Genomic DNA, 17,459 nt, shown 5'->3' on the forward strand with positions numbered 1-17,459 from the left:
AAATGTTGCCTTCACTGCAGTACCACCTGGAGTATTAAGCAAATGATAATAGTTATAAATGCTTGTTGGTTGATTACTGAGCAATTCATAACCTTTCTCCCCCCTCCGCCATAATGTTTCACTCTTACCAAGTTTTGTCAGTGATAAAATGTCCAAGATCTAAAATTTCTACTATTATTTTCATTCTTCTTCACATGTGAGACACCAAAACAAACAATTTTCTGCTTATAAAAATGAAAAAAAATGCATACTGATCCTTTATAAAGCTGACCATCAGAATAAGGGCAAATAATATAAATTCAGTAATAAGCAGTATGATACCTGCAAGAAATGTACAACTTATTCCCCCTAAGGAATACTTTGTAATAGACCTGAATCTTTGCTAGACACTGAAGGACAAAAGGAAAGGTAAGAAATGAAAAGACTGAGTCAATATGGCAAAAAGATACATGAAAAACTGAATTCATGAGAATGAATGATGTGCAGGATTAAAATTTTCTTTTTCTATTGGTTTTACTTGTATCACCATCTCCTGGAATGGGTCTTAGAAATCTCCAAATTGTGCTAAATTCTACAATCTAACCCAATCAGATCTTCATAACATGTTATTTTCCAAATTTATTGAATCTACAATGTAATTACCTCCAATATATCACTTATTTTCCAAAATGACAAGGATATTCTCACTTAAATCTTCAATATTATTTCCTATTTTAGCACTTTTTGGTTTTTCAGTCATGTATTTCCTAATTCAGTCTCTAATCTGCCTTAGATATGGATACTTCTTATGTATCAATTAATGTTGTAATATTGAAGCATTTTATTTTTCTTTTATAGAAAACAAGATAATTTTATTTATTCTATGAAAGAATAGCCTACTTGGGATATCCCTGGTGGCCCAGTGGTAAAGAATCCACCTTCCAGTTCAGGGGACATGGGTTTGATCCCTGGTCTGGGAACTAAGATCTCAAATGCCACGGGGCAAAGAAGCCCATGCACCACAACTACTGAGCTTGTGCACTTCAACTAGGGAGCCTGTATGCCACAAACTACAGAGTCCATGTGCTCTGGAATCTGTGCACCAAAACTAGAGAAGAGAAAACCCACATGCGACAACTAGAGAGAATCCCACATGCCGCAATGAAAGATCCCACATGCCTCAACGAAAATCTCGTGTGCCACAACTAAGACCCAACACAGCCATAAATAAATAAATAAATAAATAAATAAATAAATAAGAAATCTTAAAAAAGAATAGCCTATTTAAATTAGGTTTTCCCCCCTTTATGTATATTTTGGAAGTTGAAACTAACCATTTAATTGTTTCTTTCTTTTTTTTTTTTGGCTTGCTTTTTGGTTTTGGGCACTTGATTAAAACTGGGCTTCTTTATGCCTACATCTATGATAATTTGGTTAGACATATATTTGTAGCACTCTGAAGCAAAATAATTAAGGATGTTGAATATAAGATGATTATATTTGATTGCCGGACAATAGGAATATTTTAGTTGCTTCTTCTTTGATTTGTTTATTTTTTATAGACAGAGTACAACTAGGTTTCACCCATCATGTCTTTCATAAATCTATACAAACAAATGAGAGTGGATTATAAAAGCTTTTTGAGATTCCAGATTGAAGTATTTTGACCTGCTGTCAAGAATAGTCTATATTTGCCTAGATCAAACAAAGGCTTCCACAGACAGCATTTTACCCTTATGCCATTTAGTTTTCTGATCATTTTACTACAAGGAAAGTAAATTTATTACCAGAGATAACCTTGTGGCATGTTCATCTGGCATCTGTATCCACTTGAAAAGACTTGTTTTCCTTTCATGTCAAATGTGCTTATGCATGGATTATAGGTGAGATATTGGAGTATTTGAAATTTAACTCTTTTGTAGATAAACTAAATGTAACATTTAGTTGAAAACTGTTAAAAATGGGAAGAGTATTTAGTTAAAACTATTCAATTTCTTAGTATCAGTTAAAAAAATAAAACAATAAATATATACATTATGTTTAATCAATAAACTCTTTCTTTACATTTTTATGTAATTCCTATAATCAAAAAGAAATGTCTTTACTTAATACATATTGAATGATTATAAATAAATCTTAGCAAAATACAAAATAAAATGTCCAGCTATATATTCATAAGACAAGCATATAGGACATTGATTAAACAGACATCTTCAAGTTAACTCACACTTCTCCTGTCAAAAAAAAAAAAAGAAGTTAAAATAAGATATGTACATAAACAATATTTTAATATGTTTATATATAGCTCAGGTATTTTTGGTTTCTCCAGTAATAATTTTTTGAGGAGTCACTCATACAAGGCTATATTAAAAGTCTATTTTTTTCATACTTCATTAAAAATTAATTTAAAAAAGAGAAGGTGAATAAATAATTGAAAATGGTATAACATTAAGTGAAAAATTAGAACACAAACAGTGTATACAGTATGATTGCAACTATGTAATGATATATAGTTATACATGTGTAGAAAACAAAAGATCAGAAATGAATGTATCAAAATTACCAGTAAAGGTGAAATTACAAAAAGAATCTATTTTTCAGATGAGAAAATAAGCTCAGAAATATATGCAGGTATAGGAAATAAATTAATGTTATAAGAGTATGATTTGAACATAGAGTTGCCATAACACCCTAATATATCTGGATTTTGCCAACGTAGCACATTATATGTAGAAGTATAACCTTTAGGAAATATGAGTCTTGCTTTAAGTAAACCTCTGCTGTTATTGGCTATGATTCCAGTAGTGCTTAATAAAACTATCTTTTACAGTTCTTTTTTAAATCAGTAAAATTGGAATAAAAATGGTAACATAAATATTATGAAAATTATTTAAAATAGCATACAATATCTAGTATGTCATCTGACATTTAGTAAAGACTCAATAAATCTTAATTTCACTTCTCTTTTTTTTCTTCTAGGATGTATATGTATGCAATATGTGTAGGTGTGTGTGTCTGTGCATATGCTTGAATGTATGTGCATACATATATGCCTACATCCACACACACATTAATTTATTACAAAGAATTGGAATACGAGATACATTTTCTTATGTAAATACATAGTAAATATAAGGCAGTAAGTTCTTTTTCACTTTTAGCAATGCATGAAGCACAAAAGATATCCCAATTTATAAATTTCCCACTTTTCTACTTTTATAATGTTAAGGATTATAGTCTTGACATAGAAAGTGCAACCAAAAACTATGAAAAAGTTATGCAATTCTAATGCCTTGCACTCAGTTAGCTCCATCTTAATTAAGCTGAAAGTATCACCACAGCTTTTTCCAAGTATTGCAGAAGCAATTCTTTGGTGACATCATTAAATATTCCTAAGAGTCCAATGGAGACATGATCTTGGGTTAGCACAGCAATACATTAGTCATTTTTGCTACTTTTATTGACTGATTGATTGATTTATTGATTGATTGAAGTAACATTTCAATATTTTCTGCTTTCACTTATATTCCAGTTTTACTTATATTCCATTTTCTTACTTAATTGGCATTTATATACATAAAGGGTTTTGTTATATTTCTTCTCTTATTTGTGTAGATATTTAGGTCCTAACATTTCACTTTTTGTTCTTTTTAGCTTTATTGAGGTATAATAGACAAATTTAAATTGTATATGTTTAAGGTGTGTAAGCTGATGTTTTTAGATGCATATACATTGTGAAATTACCACCACAACTAAGCTAATTAACACATCCATCAGCTCACATTGTTACCTTTTTTACAAGTGTGAGGACACTTAAGCAAATTTCATGTATACAATACAATATTGTTAACTGTAATCATCATGCTGTACATTAGCTCTCCAGAACTTACTCATTTTTCCTAAATGAAACTTTGTACCACTTGACCAATATCATTTCATCTCCTCCACCAACACACCTCCTGGTAATCACCATTCTACTCTGTGTTTCTATAAGTTCAACTATTTTAGTTTCCACATTTAGTGATGTCATGCAGCATTTGTTCTCTGACATAAATTAAATGCTTAATGTATGTCTGACTTATGATATATAAAAGTCAGCTTACATAATATTATATCTATAAAAGCAATATACAAAGAGAAAGAAAATAAAAAGATATTTGTTATAATCTTATATACCTCACCACACTCTGATCTTTAACCACTTGAGTCGTTACTTCATATACTATATATGGCTTGAAATACATAATTATTAGTGCACTTTTGTTCAACAGCACTCTTCTACACTGGTAAACCAGGAAGAACTTTTCTGTTTCCTTAATAGCTTATGTAATCTCTTAGTTCCTTGGAACAAATTAAGTCTGGGGCGATCTTTGAAGTTTAACTCCCTATATGTACTTTATAAGAAATTAATGGATTTCCAAATTAGGGCTGATTTTAGAAGAGTGAAGTCTATAAACCTTTTGTGTTTCAGTGATTTTTTACAAAATATTTTATTGGCATATAGTTGATTTACAATGTCATATTAGTTTCAGGTGTACAGCAAATGATTCAGTAATACATATACATGTATTCATTTTTTTCCAGATTCTTTTCTTATATAGGTTATCACAGAATATTGAGTAGAGTTCCCTGGGCTATACTGTAGGTCCTTGTTGATTATCTATCTTATACATAGTAGTGTGTGTATATTAATCCCAAGCTCCTGATTTATTCTTCCCACCTCAAATTTCCCCTTTGGTATCCATAAGTTTGCTTTTGATATCTGTAAGTGCATTTTTATTTTGGAAATAAGTTCACTTATCAATTTTAATTAGATTCTACATATGAATGATATCATATGATATTATCTTTGTCTGACTTACTTCACTCAGTATGACAATCTGTATGTCCACCCATGTTGTGCAAATGGCATTATTTCATTTTTTATGGCTGAGTAATATTCCATTGTATATATGTACCACATCTTTTTTATCAATTTCTCTGTTGATGAACATTTAGGTTGCTTCCATGCCTTGGCTGTTGTAAATAGTGCTGCAATGAACATTGGGATGCATGTACCTTTTCCAATTATGGTTTTCTCTAGATATATGCCCCAAAGTGGAATTGCTGGATCATATGGTATTTCTATTTTTAGCTTTTAAAGGAACCTCCATACTGTTCTCCATAGTGGTTGTACTAATTTACATTCCCACCAACAGTGTAGGAGGGTTCTCTTTTCTCCACACCTTCTCTGGCATTTATTATTTGTAGACTTTTTGATGATGGCCATTCTGACTGGTGTAAGGTACTTTTTAATTTTTTATTGATTACTAAATTCCAACATATATACCAGTGTACTTTCTTACTCAATATTTTACCTTTAAGATTTATTGACATTGATGCATTTGAGTATGGTATAATCTTTGTGTTTCAGAGTCTACCAAATAAATACGGAATAAGTTGAGGATTCATTCAGTTTTACTTATTAGAAATTTTCAACAAAGCTCAATTTAAATGGTGATTATTTCTCAAATAATTAAGATTTGGAGGTAGCAGGTCTGTAGCTAAATAATGTAATAATGAAGCCAGTCCCACCTCTTTCCATCAGAGGTTCTTAGCAGTTATCCTTAGATTTGCCTCATAATTAGAAGGTAGTGACTGCAATTCACTGCATCATGCCCTCATTCTTAAGCAGCAAATACATAGGCAGTAAGAACCCCTTCACTTATTTCTCTCTATATATAGAGAAATAACTTTCTTGGAAGCTTCACAACAGATCTTCTTCAAATCACACTGGCTAGGATATAATTTGCATGGTCATTCCAAGACAAAAAAAAATGACACTGCAGAATTGTTTATTTTCTATGGTAAAATGTCAAAGAGAGTGGTTTATTGGGACTGGCTAGGTAACCAAAAATAGTTTACCAACAACATGCCATAATTTATTTTTCTATTGGTCAACATTTAGGTTTTCTTCAAGCTTTTACTATTACATGGATTACTGAAACAAATATCTTTGGGCATATGTGTAGTGAGAGCATATACATGTGAGTATGTATGTAGTTTGGCTGCTCATTATCTGAATCACATTCATATGATTGTGAAACCTTCAACTTTATGATTGTTGGTACAATGCAGACCTTGTCACCCCCTGTAGAAGTTAAAGATAGATAATCAGTACCTGTTGGGTATGTGTGCAAAACTCTATCAAACTCCCTGGAATCTCTCCCTTTGCAAGAGCGTTCTTGGAAAAAGTGCAGTTGTAGCCCACTGAACAGCAGAGAGCTTTATTGATTTATCTGGGTCTGACTAGTCTATAATGACTGAACAAGCAGAAAGCAACCATGTTCAGCACAGGTGGCACACAGCCGAATCTCATTTGTGGACCTAGGTGGGAGTGTGCAGAAGTAGAGGGCCAACGGCAAAATGAGGCACTGCTGAGCCAGTGGGGAATCAGCACACCTGTGTGGACAGGAAAGGTGGAGTGTAGAGAGGACTGTGGAAAGATTATCACTGGGTCAAACCTGGGCTCTCAAGTTGCTGAGCGACTTCCTGTCAGGGGTAGAGCACCTCAGAATGTTCTCATGCCCACAGATCCCACTGCTGTGAGCAGCCAGAAGCCACATAGGAGCCCCTTCATCCTGCAGTATCCCTCCAGCACCCTCTACTAAGAGCACAACACCATGCTCACTGTGAAGAAATACATACAGGAGGCATTCCTCCCAGTATGACAGAGCATATATTGAAGGGTAAATTTGGAGCTGAGAGGTAAAAAATTGCTTACTGAAAAATAAGACATGCCCAAAAGCATATGTTAAGATGTCCCAATAAAGATAAAAGACAAAATTAATGTCCCCATAGATGTGGCAGTCTAGTAGGGGATACATTATCCAAAGAGATGATTATATAATTAAAGGTAAAATAAAACAATAAAGGTGTGAAACAAAAATAAAGAATTATAAAAAGTATAATGGCATTTACTGAGGTTAAACAAAAGTAGCTTAACTACCAGGCATATGTTTGGCAAATTAACACTTAAGCTGTCACCTGTGAACATGAATATGCAGATAAACAACTGTTCCTTTAAGGGCCAACCAGGAATGTGTGCTAAATGCTTAAGGTTAGGACTTACTGGCATGACAGATAATAAATAAAATGTGATAACAGGTGAGCTTGACAGGGGAGAGTAGCAATAGATAGAAAGCCAAGTGAAGGAATCTTTATTTTTTTTAATTTTTATTGAAGTTTATTTGATATATAACATTGTATAAATTTAAGGTGTACAGCATGTTAATTTGATGCATTTATATACTGTAATGCTTGCCATTGTAGGGATAACTAGCACTTCTGTCATGTTACATAATTATCCCTTTTTTTAGTGACTCAGTAATCTTTCAATAAACATATGTAAGGACAGTTCTAAACTGCTGATCAATCAGTTAAGATGTGAATTAAAATGTATGAGAAGATGATATGTAAGTCATTGCCAACTTCCATTATTGTGGAATGTTGTTGGTGTACCCCAGATGTCAGAGAGTTAAGCCGTGAATAATCTGGGGGAAGTAAATGTACTGATCATAGATAAGAAATTATAAATTGGTTTTAATTTTTTGACTCACTATTTAAAATTAAGAGATTTTGCATAAAACCTTAGATTTATGGTTCCCTATGAAAAATTGGAATACTTATCAATCTCTGCCCACATTTGCTTGAAACAGTATTTGACAGGGTTGATCAGGGCCATGCAGTCTCAATGTTATCTCTTTCAGTACTGGGATGCTTCACTCATAATATTCTCAAATGACCTTTTTAGGCATTTGAATTTATAAACTGCAATATGCCACTCTTTAAAGAAGTTGATGTGAGAGAAGAGGTAATGTTAGAGTGGCAGAGAGTTATGGTTTCTTTTCTTTTCTCATCCCCTACTTTCTTCCTTTTCTTCCTTCCTTCTTTCTTAAAAGAAAGTGAATGATTAATTGCTGAAATGAAGATGTGTACAGGCTGATAAGAAAAAAGCCTATACCTAAGGAGAATGACAGAACAAAGACACTTTTACTCTGCCTATTTTATTTCTGGAATAACACTGACTAAGCTATTTAAACTCTCTGAAACTTAATGCCTTCATTTATAAAATGGTAATTAACATCCACTGCCTAAAGTTTTTATGCAGACTGAATGAAATTATTCCAAATCTTTTAAAACAGTTAATGACTAAGGATTTAAAAATATATAAGGGAGATATATATCATTAATATATTGGCTAAGATATCATAATACTTGAAAAGGAATTAAAACTCAGATCACCACATCAGTCATTATACAATCCCAGGTTTTTTCATCAGGCTGGTGATTGCAATCCTTGCAGTACATTTGATCCTATCCAAAATGTCCATAACACATTTGGACCAAAAAACATTTGGTCCATATCAAAAGGTCCTTAATATTTAGTCCTATCTAAAATGTCCATGAACATATTTGGTCCATGTTAAATGGTTTTGGACAGGATCAATACCAAGGATGCTGTAGCAGAAATTAGTTGAGGTGCCTCCATTTTGTTAGCCTTTATTCTTTCCACCCATTCAACAAGGCTCCTACAGATTTTTTTCCCCTCTCTTTCTTGGTTAATTGCACTCCGAAAATGATTGCCCTGTAATTAAAGTTGTACTGTACTATGCACCTGATGTTTACTTCTCCAAGACAACACTCCCTAACACTCCTTTCCTTTGTAAGCATTCATCATTCCAGAAAGAAGGTCACGGAACAGTAACCTCGAGGACCACCAGAACCTGTTCCAGAACCACCTGACTTCAGGCCTAATGATCTCAATGTCTCCAGGAGGAAAGAAGAATGCAACACTATATCAGCCCAGATCCTTATATACAGCCCTATTTTTCACCCGGAAACTCTAAGACCCCTTCCTATTTTCCAGGAAGTGGGGCACAGTCTTGAGGGCATTAGCTTGCTGTGGCCTCCTTTGCCTGGCAAATTAATAAAACTACCCTTTCGTATTCCTCCAAATATCTGTCTCCCCATTTCTATTCAGCACCAGTGAACAGAGGCCAGATTTTTGGCAACAAAGACCTTTTGGTGTAGACCAAATATCTCCATGGATGTTTTGGACAGGACCAAATGTCGGCTGGCTGATGGTGATGTGTGGGGAAAGCAAAAGTAAATCATGAGAATAAATCAGATATTTTACAATAATTGTTCTAAATTGAAATCTAAAATGTTTTATCTTTATTTTTTTGAAAAATTCTTAAATTCCTAAAAAATATGCTACACAATTATTCTTATATATCTGGCAAATATTAATGCATAAATTCTTAGGATGGTAAATCTTAGGATTGTCTTTTATTATTAGAAGAAAATATAACCAAAGTATTGTTTGAATGAATAATTATATATTATTATTTTTTCCCATTTTTGTTACCTGGTGATGATTATTATATTTTCTTTCTGTTTAAAGTTGAAATACTCCTCCATTACTGATGCAATATATTTTACTTATAACAAACATTAAAATTTCACTTTTATTTTATAAATTGATTTCGTATGCCTGAGACATTGTTATGTTTAGAACTATTTTTACAATGTTAAATAATATTCCAGTGAGTTCTTCCATTGAATATTTACTAAATAGAAAAGTAGTTAAATACATTTTATGTAATACAATTTTTACACATTAAATAGTTAATACAAATGCATCATTATTATAATAAACCAGATATTCTGTTAATAGTTATTTAATAATATAATTACCAAGAAGAAAAGTAAATAAAAATACACTGAATATATTACTGATGAAATAGGGATTCTTTTATTTTCCTCACATAATTGTGATTAAAATTAGCAAGTCTTAAGCTCTTTTATGATTTGAAAAATAATATTAATCTTAGAATTTATGTTTTAAATAAAAATATAATCCAGGAAACCACATAGAAGAAATAAGCAGTACACACAAACTCATAAGTTCTCTGCGTATCCTGTATTTTAGCCATAAAGTGTAAATAGAGAAACATAATAACTTTTTTTTTAACTTGATAGGTAAATTTGAGTTGTAAACTAGGGACTTAAGTATAAGGAATCCAAACTATTACTACTACTTTCACTGATTAAAGAATTCATGGGAGAGTTATTGTGTATGAGTGAAAGAACAAACAGATATCAAAGGGATAAAAATTGATTTGGTGGCAAGAGTAAAATAATGTGAACAGAATTCAGTGAAAGATAAAACAATAGTTTCAGCTGTTTTAGCATTTTTCATTTGTTCGCTAGTCCTCTGAAGCTGCTTTTACACATTTAAGCTTAGTATACCTTGACACTTACTGCTCATAAGTTTATATTAAATTACATCATTCACAGACTGAAAATTCATGGAATAGACCATCACAAAAATACATCAGAAGATAGATTGTGTGTGTGTAAAACTCCTCTCTCAGCCCTCAGCATCTAGGTCTGTAGCACATGATGAACATGAACTTGATGGCACATTAACTGTCATCTTTATTTCTCATATTTAAGCTTCTAATTTTTAGGTGCTTTGCATTCACAATGACAATTACATACTTCATGCTGACTTAAAACTCTGAGTTCATATTACCAACTTTGCAAATGTAATACATACTATAACAATACAAGTAAAATACTGAATATTTTTATGCTTTCATTATTAATCTCTTCCATTTGAACTGCAACAAAAACTTAAGAAAGGCCACTTTTCTAGAAAAAAAAAGAGAAGAAAGTAGGTAAATGAGTATTTTATATGTTATATAGCATGTTCTATGTAAAAATCAATGTGTTAATGTTCTTCTGTAGTTTTCTATGAAATGTTCATTTATCTTTATTTTAAAAATAAGAAACTAAGTGAAGTTAGGTCATTAGTTCTTAGAATTCACACCTGGTTGAGAGTTCAGGTGGGATGAGAAGTGTGTTTTTGTTTGTCTTGTTTTGTTTTTCATTTTGCTAAAGCCTATACATTCCAACCCTGTCTCTTAAAACATAAATATGCTCAGAATTAATTATTGATGCATAAGACATTAATCCTATATAAATAACTGGAAAGTCATTTTCACTGACCTGGTCAAGAATTATTGTGGAATTGATTAAAACTGTTGACACTTAATATTCTAGAAAGATTTCCATTGAGTACTGCAGTAATTGAGGTGTTCACATAGTAATGTACACTTTATTTTTTCAATAAAATTTAGGTAAAATTTTAGGTTATCTATCTTAAAGAAAAATATTATTGACCATTTGAGGAAAGTTAATCTGGATATCAGTTCATAAAAACAATGTATTGAATTTAAATCTATGTGAAGTACAGCTCATCATTGTATATTAACTCTAAAGTTTGTAAAGCAACATGTAAATCTGTACATATAATACTTTCAAATAGTTATATCATAAACTAAGTATTGATACATTTATGCTTCAATACATTGGGATAGTGTGAACTCCATCTACCAAAGGTAACATTATTCAGATTATATTCCTTACTACACGTTACCTATCAGTGTATGTGAAGCTTAAAAAATATTGGTTGTACTGCACTGAAGTCTAGCCATTAATAATAATAAACAATAGTTATTAATGAAATAACCATTAAAATGCTCTGAGTTTTGAGAAATCTTAAGTGATTTAGAATATTATTATTTACTCAAAAATATGAACGTTATGAACATTAAAATAATATTTATCCACCTTATAATATTTCTATAATAGAGCAGACAATAACTAAAGGAATACATAAATGTGAAGCATGAATTTACTTAATTTTTCCTGTGTCAGAGACCGTCAATTAAGGTACAAAGAGAGATAAGCTCTTCTTTATTGAAGTATAGTTGATTTACAATGTGGTGTTACTTTCAAGTGTACAGCAAAGTGATTCAATTATATATATATATATATATATATATATATATATATATATATATATACACTTTCAGATCATTTTCCCTTATAGATTATAACAAAAATATTGAGAATAGTCCCCTGCGCTATAGAGTAGGTCCTTGTTGATTATCTGCTTTAAATATAGTAGTGTGTATATGTTAATCCCAAACACCTAATTTATTTTTCCCCCCAAACTTTCATCTTTGGTAACCATAAGTTTATTTTCTATGTCTGTGGGTCTATTTCTGTTTTGTATATAATTTCATTTGTATCATTATTTTTTTAAATTGTACATATAAGCGATATCATATGATATTTTTCTTTTTCTCTCTGGCTTACTTTGTTTAGTATGATAATCTCCAGGTTCACCTATGTTGCTGCAAATGGCATAATTTCATTCTTTTTTATGGATGAGTAATATATATATATATATGTATACGCATATATATGTGTGTGTGTGTATATATATATAAACATCTTTATTCATATATCTGTTGATGGGCATTTAGGTTGCTTCCATGTCTTGGCTATTGTAAATAGTGCAGAAATGAACATTGGGGTGCATGTATCTTTTAAATTATTGTTTTCTCCAGATATATGCCCAGGAGTGGAATTGCTGGTAGCTCTGTTTTTAGCTTTTTAAGGAACTTCCATACTGTTCTCATTAGTGGCTGTACCGATTTACATTCCCACCAACACTGTAGGAGGGTTCCACTTTCTCCACACCTCTCCAGCATTTAATATTTGTAGACATTTTTTTAACATCTTTATTGGAGAATAATTTCTTTACAATGGTATGTTGGTTTCTGCTGTATAACAAAGTGAGTCAGCTATACGTATACATATATGCCCATATCTCCTCCCTCTTGTATCTCCCTCGCACCCTCATTAACCCACATCTCTAGGTGGTCACAAAGCACCAAGGTGATATCCCTGTGCTATGCAGCTACTTCCCACTAGCTATCTATTTTACATTTGGTAATGTATATATGTCCATGTCACTCTCTCACTTTGTCCCAGCTTACATTCCCCTTCCCATGTCCTCAAGTCCATCCTCTACACCTGTGTCTATTCCTGTCCTACCCCTAGGTTCTTCAAAACGTTGTGTTTTTTTTGTTTTTTGTTTTTGTTTTAGATTCCATATATATGTGCTGGCATACGGTATTTTTCTTTCTCTTTCTGACTTCACTCTGTATAACAGACCCTAGGTCCAACCACTTCACTACAAATAACTAAATTTCATTTCTTTTTATGGCTGAGTAATATTCTATTGCATATATGTGCCACATCTTCCTTATCAATTTATCTGTCGATGGACACTTAGGTTGCTTCCTTGTCCTGGCTATTGTAAATAGTGCTACAATGAACATTGTGGTACATGACTCATTTTGAATTATGGTTTTCTCAGGGTATATGCACAGGAGTCAGATTGCTGGGTCGTATGGTACTTCTATTTTTACTTTTTTAAGGAACCTTCATACTGTTCTCCTTAGAGGCTGTATCAATTTACATTCCCAACAAAAGTGCAACAGCCTCTCCCCACATCCTCTCCAACATTTACTGTTTGTACATTTTTGTTGATGGGCATTCTGACTAGTGTGAGGTGACACCTCATTGTATTTTTGATTTGCATTTCTCTAATGATTAGTGATGTTGAGCATTCTTTCATGTGTTTGTTGGAAATCTGTGTATCTTCTTTGGAGAAATGTTTACTTAGGTCTTCTATTCATTATTAGATTGGGTTGTTTGTTTTGTTGATATTGAGCTGCATGAGCTACTTGTATATTTTGAAGATTAATCCTTTGTCAGTTGCTTCATTGGTAAATATTTTCTCCCATTCTGAGGGTTGTCTTTTCATCTTGTTTATGGTTTCCTGTGCTATGCAAAACCTTTTAAGTTTTATTAAGTCCCATTTGTTTATTTTTGTTTTTATTTCCCTTTCTCTAGGAGATGGGTCAGGACCTTGCTGTGATTTATATCATAAAGAGTTCTGCCTGTGTTTTCCTCTAAGAGGTTTAGAATGTCTGGCCTTACGTTTAGGTCTTTAATCCACTTTGAGTTTATTTTGTGTATGGTGTCAGGAAGTGTTCTAATTTCTTTCTTTTACATGTAGTTGTCCAGTTTTCCCAGCACCATTATTGAAGAGGCTGTCTGCTCTCCATTATATATTCTTACCTGCTTTATCAAAGATAAGGTGACCATATGTGTGTGGGTTTTATCTCTGGGCTTTCTATCCTGTTCCATTGATCTATATATCTGTTTTTGTGCCAGTACCATACTATCTTGATTACTGTAGTTTTGTAGTATAATCTGAAGTCCAGGAACCTGATTCTTCCAGCTCCGTTATTCTTTCTCAAGATTGCTTTGGCTATTCGGGATCTTTTGTGTTTCCATAAAAATTGCAAATTTTTTTTCTAGTTCTGTGAAAAATGCCATTGGTAGTTTGATAGGGATTACATTGAATCTGCAGATTTCTTTGGGTAGTATATTTACTTTCAAAATGTTGATTCTCCAATCCAAGAACATGGTATATATCTTCATCTGTTTGTATCACCTTTAATTTCTTTCATCACTGTCTTATAGTTTTCTACATACAGGTCTTTTTTCTCATTAGGTAGGTTTATTGCTAGGTATTTTATTATTTTTGTTGCAATGGTAAGTGGGAATGTTTCCTTAAATTCTCTTGAAGATTTCTCAACATTAGTGTATAGGAATGAAAGAGATTTCTGTACATTAATTTTGTATCTTGCTACTTTACCAAGTTCATTAATTAGCTCTAGTAGTTTTCTGGTAGCATCTTTAGGATTCTCAATGTATCAGGTCATCTGCAAAGAGTGACAGTTTTACTCCTTTTCTGGTTTGGATTCGTTTTATTTCTTTTTCTTCTCTGATTGCTGTGGCTGAAACTTCCAAAACTATGTTAAATAATAGTGTGAGAGGGAGCAACCTTGTCTTGTTCCTAATTTTAGTGGAAATGGTTTCAGTTTTTCACCATTGAGAATGATGTTGGCTGTTGGTTTGTCATATATGGACTTTATTATGTTGAGGTAAGTTCCCTTTATTCCTACTTTCTGGAGGGTTTTTACCATAAATGTGTGTTGCATTTTATTGAAAGCTTTCTTTTGCATCTATTGAGATGATCATGTGGTTTTTCCCCTTCAATTTATTAATATGTGTATCATGTTGATTGATTTGCCTATATGGAAGAATCCTTGCCTTCCTGGGATAAACCCCACTTGTTCATGATGCATTATCCTTTTAAAGTGCTCTTGGATTCTGTTTGCTAGTATTTTGTTGAGGATTTTTGTATCTATGTTCATCAGTGATATTGGCCTGCAGTTTTGTTTGTTTGTGACATCTTTTTCTGATTTTGGTATCAAGGTGATTTTGGCATTGCAGAATGAGTTTGGAAATGTTCCTCCCTCTCCTATATTTTGGAAGAATTTGAGAAGGATAGGTGTTAGCTCTTCTCTAAATGTTTGATAGAATTCGCCTGTGAAGCCATCTGGTCCTGAGCTTTTGTTTGTTGTAAGATTTTTAATCAGAGTTTCAATTTCAGCTTGTGATTGGTCCGTTTATATTTTCTATTTCTTCCTGGTTCAGTCTCGTAAGGTCATGCATTTCTAAGAGTTTGTCCATTTCTTACAGGTTGTCCCTTTTATTGGCATTGAGTTGCTTGTAGTAATCTCTCATGATCCTGTGTATTTCTTCAGTGTCAGTCGTTACTTTTTCATTTCTAATTCTTTTGATTTGAGACTTCTTTGTTTTCTTATGAGTCTGGCTAGTAGTTTACCAGTTTTGTATATCTTCTCAAGGAACCATCTTTTATTTTATTCATCTTTGCTATCATTTCCTTCATTTCTTTTTCATATATTTCTGATCTGATCTTTATGATTTCTTTCCTTCTGCTAACTTTGGGGCTTTATTGTTCTTCTTTCTCTTACTGCTTTAGTTTTAAGGTTAGATTGTTTATTTTAGACATTTCTTGTTTCTTGAGGCAGGATTGTATTGTAAATACTTCCCCCATAGAACTGCTTTTGCTGCATCCCATAGGTTTTGGGTCCTTGTGTTTTCACTGTCATTTTTTTTCTTGGTATTTTATGATTGCCCCTTTGATTTCTTTACTGATCTCTTAGTTATTTAGTAGCATATTGTTTAGACTCCACGTTTGTATTTTTTGCAGTTTTTTCCCTGTAATTGGTATCTAGTCTTAAGTGTTGTGGTTGGAAAAATATTTGATATGATTTCAGTTTTCTTAAATTTACCAAGGATTGATTTGTGACCTGACAAAATGATATATTCTGGAAAATGTTCCATGAGAACTTGTGAAGAAAGTGAATTCTGTTTTTTTGGATGGAATGCCCTATAAATATCAATTAAGTTCATCTTGTTTAATGTGTCATTTAAAGCTTGTGTTTCCTTATTTTCATTTTGGATTATCTGTCCGTTGGTGAAAGTTGAGTGTTAAAGTCCCCTACTATTATTGTGTTACTGTCAATTTCCCCTTTTATGGCTGTTAGCATTTGCCTTATTTATTGATGTACTCCTATTTTGAGTGCATAAATATTAACAATTGTTATATCTTTTTCTTGGATTGATTCCTTGCTCATTTTGTGGTGTTCTTTTCTGTCTCTTGTAATAGTCTTTATTTTATAGACTATTTTATCTGATATGAGGATTGCTACTCCAGCTTTCTTTTTATTTCCATTGTATGGAAAAAAATTTCCATCCCTTAACTTTCAGTCTATATGTGTCCATAGGTCTGAAGTGGGTCTCTTGTATACAGCATATATACAGGTCATTTCTTGTATCCATTCAGCTAGTCTGTGTCTTTGGGTTGGACTATTTAATCCATTTACATTTAAGGTAATTGTCAGTTATGTATATTCCTATTACCATTTTCTTAATTGTTTTCAGTTTGTTGTTTGGAGGCCTTTTCCTTCTCTTGTGTTTCTGTCCTAGAACATTTTCTTTAGCATTTGTTGTAAATCTGGTTTGGTGGTGCTGAATTCTCTTAGCTTTTACTTGTCTGTAAAGCTTTTAATTTCTCTGTCAAATTTGAATGAGATCATTGCTGGGTAGAGTAATCTTGGTTGTAGTTTTTTCCCTTTCCTCACTTTAAATATGTCCTGCCACATCCTTCTGCCTTGCAGAGTTTCTGCTGGAATATCAGCTGTTAACCTTATGGGGATTCCTTTGTATGTTATTTGTTGTTTTTCCCTTGTGGCTTTTAATATTTTTTCTTTGTTTTTAATTTTTGATAGTTTGATTAATATGTGTCTTGTTGTGTTTCTCCTTGGATTTATCCGGTATGGGACTCTCTTCACTTCCTGGAGTTGATTGACTATTTCCTTTCCCATATTAGGGAAGTTTTCAACTGTAATCTCTTCAAATATTTTCTCAGCTGCTTTCATTTTCTCTTCTTCTTCTGCAACCCCTTTAATTCAAATGTTAGTGTGCTTAATGTTGTCCCAAAAGTCTCTGAAACTGTCATCAATTCTTTTCATTCTTTTTCTTTATTCAGCTCTGTGGTAGTTATTGCCACTATTTTATCTTCCACTCACTTATCCGTTCTTCTGCATCAGTTATTCTGCTATTGATTCCTTCTA

Source organism: Lagenorhynchus albirostris, chromosome 18 (assembly GCF_949774975.1).
Source record: "Lagenorhynchus albirostris chromosome 18, mLagAlb1.1, whole genome shotgun sequence".
NCBI lineage: Eukaryota > Metazoa > Chordata > Mammalia > Artiodactyla > Delphinidae > Lagenorhynchus > Lagenorhynchus albirostris.